This window comes from Panthera uncia (genome assembly GCF_023721935.1).
Source record: "Panthera uncia isolate 11264 chromosome A1 unlocalized genomic scaffold, Puncia_PCG_1.0 HiC_scaffold_16, whole genome shotgun sequence".
Lineage (NCBI taxonomy): Eukaryota > Metazoa > Chordata > Mammalia > Carnivora > Felidae > Panthera > Panthera uncia.
In genome coordinates this window covers 50,446,376-50,452,970 of record NW_026057576.1, presented here as the reverse complement: position 1 = coordinate 50,452,970, position 6,595 = coordinate 50,446,376, and positions in this window count along the sequence as shown.

Sequence of the window (6,595 nt, the reverse complement as noted above, 5' to 3'; positions counted from 1 at the left end):
CGAGGGCTTGGTACCTAGGTCTCTGACTTTTCCTCAATTAGGAGGCCTCCCCGCCTGATGGAGAGACGTGCGTCTGACTGGGGGCTTGGACAGTTGCGAGGTATTGATTAGCCATAATGTGAAGTCAAATCTGAATAAAAAAGCCCCATGATCAAAAGACCTTCATCGGAGACAGCATGCCCTCTAAGTCAAGGGTCCAGAGATTCTGATGAGCTCTGTTTCCTTTCTGAGAGAGTTCCAGTTTCCTTATAAAGGCTCTCTTGATAAGAAAGTCCAGTGGACCTTCTGTCAGAAAAGCTGAGGCTTCAGATTTGACAGGCGCTTGTTAGTTTTTCATCGCAGATCATTCAACATTCAGAGAAGAGAGGAAAAAGGAGATGGCTTGTATTGCCGGGCGCCATGAAAGCCGGCCTCGCACCTCCACGGCTGCTCTCTGCATTAAAGAGAACACAAGCCCTACCTGGCCTGCAAGGTGCTTGTCAGTGCTGACCTCCCCACAGTGCACAGAACAATCGCCAAGTAAAGTATTATTTGAAGAACCAACACGTGGCTTTTAGTAGAATTTAGAAAAATTATTTGTCTTTAAAGTAATAATATCTCTGCCTTCTCTTAGCGGATCCCTTATTATGATTTTTTTTTTTAATTAAAATGTTTTGGTGCCTTTCATTTGTGCTATGTTTTAAAGACAGTTCTATATATCCCCTACCTGGAGCCTTTATTAAGCCCTGTGAAACAGTATGTGCCAGTGTCATTGTCCCCATGTGAAGAATGCAGAAAAAAAGATATATACAGAGGCCGTGAGCCTGTCCAAGGTCACACAGATAATTAATGGTAGAGTCGGGATCAGAAGTCAGGTATCATGACTCCTAGTCTGGTTTTCTTATCAGAGGACAAGAATTCAACCATTCAGATTCCCACATGATACATTTGCAGTCATGACTGAATGCTCTTTACGTAGCTTCATTCTAGAATTGCCATACTTTAACAAACCATCCCAACAACGACTGTGTTGTTTCTAAAGTTATCAAGGATGTACAGTGTTTTCCGCATTCTCCCTTCTTTAATATATTACTGTGAATGGATGCGAATCAAACTCATTCCTACTGCGAATGTTCTCCTTTCCTTCCAATACTCTCTTAGTATGCCTGTATGCATTCATTCCATCACGACTCCCCAGGATCTTAATTTCCCTGTTTCAAGGCTATGCTTGTTCTAGTCACTGTTGTATGTCCCAGTCCAGCACCATCACTGGCCCAGAGCAGATATTCGATAAATATCACTCGCAGGAATAAATGAACAGATGAGTGAAAAGAAGCTCCAGAAGTCAAAGGACAACCCTAGACAGATTACATAGTATTGTTAGATTAGATATTATAGAGCTCTTTATAAATTAACAGAATACACTTGTGAAAATTATGGTCTCTCTCAAATTTCGGACAACGTGGTTAGAACTTTGGGATCTCCCATCAGAGCCTAGGCCCCCTGAGGCCAGTGACAATGTCTCGTTCACCTTTGTATCTGCAACTGCCTAGCACAAAGGAGGCACTACCACTACGTAACTGTTTGTCCAAGTGACAAATGTTTGTACTCTTTCTTCCCCTTCTATTTCTAATACACATGCAAACACTCATTTGTAACATTTATTCAGTACTGTGACAGGCAGAAGGCCACGCACTTAATGTGCACTAGGATGTTTATTTCTCAAATAACCGGAAGAAGGAGGAACAATCATTATCCCAATTATGTAGATGAGGAAACTGAGGCTCAGGAAGGTCATATGACTTGTCCAAAGTCGCACAGCGGGCAAGTGTTCTGACTCAGATCACATCCAAGGTGAGCATTCCTAACCATTCTACTAGACTGCCTCTCAGGCACCTTGCACTGTTTTCTTTTTAATGAAAGCAGCAAACACTTACGTAGTACTTACTATGTGCCAGCCATTGTTCTAAGCACATTGCATGGACATTTATTTAGCCCTTGTATCCTCTCCATAAGCCTTCTAAAAAAAATCTTTTTATACTTATTGTGCCGAAAAGAAAATGGAGGCCCAGAGAGTTTAAGCAATATGCCTCAAATCACACAGCTAGTAAGGGTGGATGTAGGGTTTGAACCCAGGCTCTACAGCCGTAGAGTTAAGACTTTTAACCACTATGGAATGCCGTTTGTTGATGAAGTTTGCATAGTAGTCAAGTTTTTCTTTAATCTATAATCTTAGCCCTTACTAAAGAATACTTAATCCATAATACTTAGTCCTTTCTAAGGCATAATTAAAATTTCTTTAGCATACATAGTCTATATGTATTTCATTTGGTACTTACCCCAAAGTGTGCCAATGTTTTTCTGATAGTCTGACATCTTTAACTAGATTTTAAGCTTCTGGAGGAACAATGGCTGTCACTTTAAAATCCAAATCCCTAGCTTAAGAGTTGAAATCTGTTATAATTCTTATTAGTTTGGTGTGATTAGAAAACTGTGAGTTCAAGGTACATTATATCCACTAGTCAGAGATGTTATGGACCACTCATTATTATATAGACTAACTTATAAAAAATGACTTGTATATGTTCATCAAAGGCTGTTGAATAGTTCTATTATAGCATGAGGTAGAATTAAGATAACTGCTAAGTAAGTGTAGCTAAGAGGTGAAAACTACTTTAGGCTGGTTGAGGTAGTTACTTTTCAGAGATTTCTGATGTAAAGCAGTTTTGGCATTCACCAACATGCAATCCTGGTGCCACCAGAGAAATTGTGATTTTCTCTGACATATGTCTCACTCTACTAATTAACCATTGGGAATGTGCATTATGATGTTAAAAATATAAAAAAAGGATAGTAAGAATTAGAAAAAAACCAATTTTTAGTATATATATTTGCACTTCTTGAAAGGCAGCCAATATATTGATTGTCTGATGTTCAAAAGCCTGGGAAATACTTCCCAACACGTGTTGAAATATATTTGGTATTAGCCTCATCTTTGTCAAATCAGAATGTCAGACTACTTATGGCTCACGGGAGATACTGACAAGATCCTCATGTTTTGCCTGAAACCCTCTATTTGTCTTTATTTATACAAAGTGTCTTTTACCAAAATGTTTTGCAAAACTTGTCTTCCCAGACGTTAACCCAATGATAATGCATGGGATGTCAGTATAAATGTCGATACACGTTTGTTTCTATTTGAATTGATACCAAGAAACCCTTTCAAAAAGAAACCATTGGGTTTTTAAAGCTTCCATGGCTGTTACTAGTTTGACAGCCAGTAAGACTTGTTGGTGTATCTAGTCAGGGTCACCTTTATTAGTCGCCTAGTAAAGAGCTTTCAGGAGTATTCATCTGGAAGAAATTTCATATCATGTGATATATTTATTTAGCTCAGAGACTCTCAACTAGCAATAATTTTGTCCCCCCTGGGGATATCTGATAATGCCTGGAGCCATTTTTGATTGTCATGACTGAGGGTTGCTACTGAAATCTGATGGGCAGAGGGGGCCAAGGATGCTGATAAATGTCCTCCAATGTGTGGGACAACCTTCCAATACAAAGACTGACCTGGTTCAAAATGTAATAGCACCATGGTTGAGAAACTCTGCTTAAAGTCTCTGGTTCTCTGCCGAAAAAGTCCAGTGCCCTTGAAACAGGGAGAATGCTCATGCTTTCAATCGTATCAGTCATTTACATTTTAGTGAGAGTTTGCTCTTACCTTTGGCCAGAGAAGTTTTCAACTGTGTGGGAATAGGGCTTCAGGGAAGGGAAAACATATCTAGAGACATTGCACGGGTGAGTGGCAGCATTGTAGGAAGAGACAGAACACAGAAATAAGAGGCTGAAGGCTAAAGAAGACAGTACATTTCTTTTTCACATACAACTTCAAGTATAGTCTAGTAAATAAAGAATAGACATGAGTGTGCAAATAGAACATTATACTAATATGCAATTGGATAATGGCACTCTAGTAATCAGAAATCAGCATAAAAATATTTGAGCCCTTAAGAATCTGGCCTGTGTCTACCATTCTAATTTTTTCTCTTATTTCTCCCCTACATGATTGCTATTTTTGAGCCTAAAAACATGCTGTGAACTTGATTGCCTCTACTCTGTCTCACGATTTTTTACCGCAGCCTGAAATGCAGTTGACTTTTTTTCCGGCTGACTAATATCAGGAATGGCAAAGAATTTCAGCTTGCAGGTCCACTCCGATCAAAAGGAGTGGGTTAGTGCTGTGTTGAGAAGGATTCTGAGGTTCAGTCTGCGTTCAGTGGGAAAGACTGTCCTGCCTAAATATGTCCAGTATAGGCTGAGAAGGAGCTGTCAGTCATGCTCGGACATGTGCCATCCCAGATTTAATGTTTCAAGGCTCAGTCATGACCTGCTCGTCAGGTCTTCCCTAACGAAATCAGTTCGTGTCTGAATTCTTTAACATTCCTAGTCTGTATCTCTCATTGGTACTTAACCCAAAGTGTCTCATTGGTACCTAACCCAGTGTTTGTCTTGAGTGTCCAATCTCTCTAAATCTACTTAGATTTTAACTTTCTGGAGGAATGATGGTTCCCAGTTTAAAATTCTAAATCTTTAAGAGTTGACTCCTATCCCCATTGGCCACTCCCTCTCCAAAATTGTAGCCCCTACTGGACTTTCACTCCCTTTGCCAGTGATTGGCCTCAGAATCACCAGGGGAACCTTTTCAAGAGATGTATTATTAGCTCTATCGAGACTTATTGACCTAAAACCTGCACGCATGGAGTTGGGGTTTATTTTTAAACGTAAGTGATTTATGTTTGATCCCTGGTTCAAAACTATGCCAGTGCTATTGGTGACTGTTTTCTCCTTTTCAAGTTCCAATTTCCTCCCCCACGTCATTGCTAGTGATTGTGTTTTTCCTTCTGAAATGCTTTTCACATTTTGTTATCATCTTTAAAACTTTCACTGTCCTTTCTAAATCACGCTCAGAAGCCACCTTTGTTCTGAGCTTTCTGTGGTCCAACCAGGGCGAAACCCTTTTTATTTACTTTTTCTGAACTTTTCTAGCCCTTATAGAGTATTTATAGTGATGGTTTGTGTACACGTCCTACTCTTTGAACTGTAATCTCTTTGGATTCAGAGGTCAGATCTTATACAGAAAAAGTGATCAATAAACTTGGCTGAGTGAATACATTATTGCTATCGCCTCTTTTTTTTATTTTATGCTGTTACGCCAAGTAGAAAAGATAATATAAAGGTGGTCCTTGATGGCATATTTTAAGTCATATTGTTATGGGCAGTTGAAAGTTCTCTTTTACAATCCTTGTATCTGATACCAATGCCGCTGCCAGATTCTAACCTTGTGTCATGATACTTTATTCCAGGCACTAACCTAGACACAGGAGATACAGCATAAAACAGAATCCTTAAAAGAATTTATAGACTGATAGAGAAGACAGCAGTGTGATTAAGTATTAGAGATAGCCTGCTGGCTAATGAATGGGGTATGGTAAAGAAACAGAGATGGAGCGGTTGATTTCATTTCAGTAGAAAAGAGGTTTAGCCAAAGCTTCATGGAGGATGTGACACTGAGATTCAGTTCATTTTATTTTATTTTATAAATTAAAAAAATTTTTTTGAAAGATTTTTTTAATTAAAAAAATTTCAAGTTTATTTATTTTGAGTGAGAGAGAGAGAGAACAGAAGAGGCAGAGAGAGGGGGGGAGAGAGAGAATCCCAAGCAGGGTCTGTACCATCGGTGCAGAGAGCCTGATGCAGGGCTCAGACTCACCAATGGTGAGATCATGACCTGAGCCGAAGTAAGACACTTAACCAGCTGAGCATCCCAGGCACCCATGAAACATTTTATTTTTAAATAATCTCTCCACCCAATGTGAGGCTCGAACCTCACAACCCCGAGATCAAAAGTTGTGTGCTCTACCAACTGAGCCAGCCAGGTGCCCTTTCAGTTCGTTTAATGTCATGGATATATTGAAATGTGTATCAAGGGCCAGAACTATTCACGATTCTGAGAAGACAGAGAGAAATAAGGTAGAAGTAATAGCTCACAGAGTAAAAAGTACAAAATTGGGGATTGTCTGGGGTGGGGGATGCTGAAGGAAAGTGCAAGACATTCCAAGCGGATGGGGTGGAGTGGAGCAAAGGGGTTGTGGTACGAAACAAAGTGAAGCACCTGCATCGTTAAGTAGTCACAAGTAGCAACATAGGATATTCAGAACTAGGACATAGGATATTAGGTTGTCTGGTCCTAGAAAAGACTAGAAAACTAGCCAAAGGCCAAGTAGGGAAGGACTTTATAAAACACATAGGAGGGTTGGGCTTGGTCCCATAGGCTGTGAAAAGACAGTGAGGAGCTTTAAATTATGAGAACACAATCATAATGGAGTTTATGCTTTAGAAAAGTCACTCTGGTGGTTGTGAGTAATCCAGTTTAATATATATGACATTAAAATATGAGAGGACTTGATGTTCCAGCGTACCGTTTAGCATTAAGTGGTAATAATTACTGTTTAGCATTAAGTGGTAATAATAAACAGCACAGGCAAGAATTGCACAGAACCGTAGAAAGGGATCACCAAATATGCGAGTAAAACTTTATGTATGTGTAGTTACATAG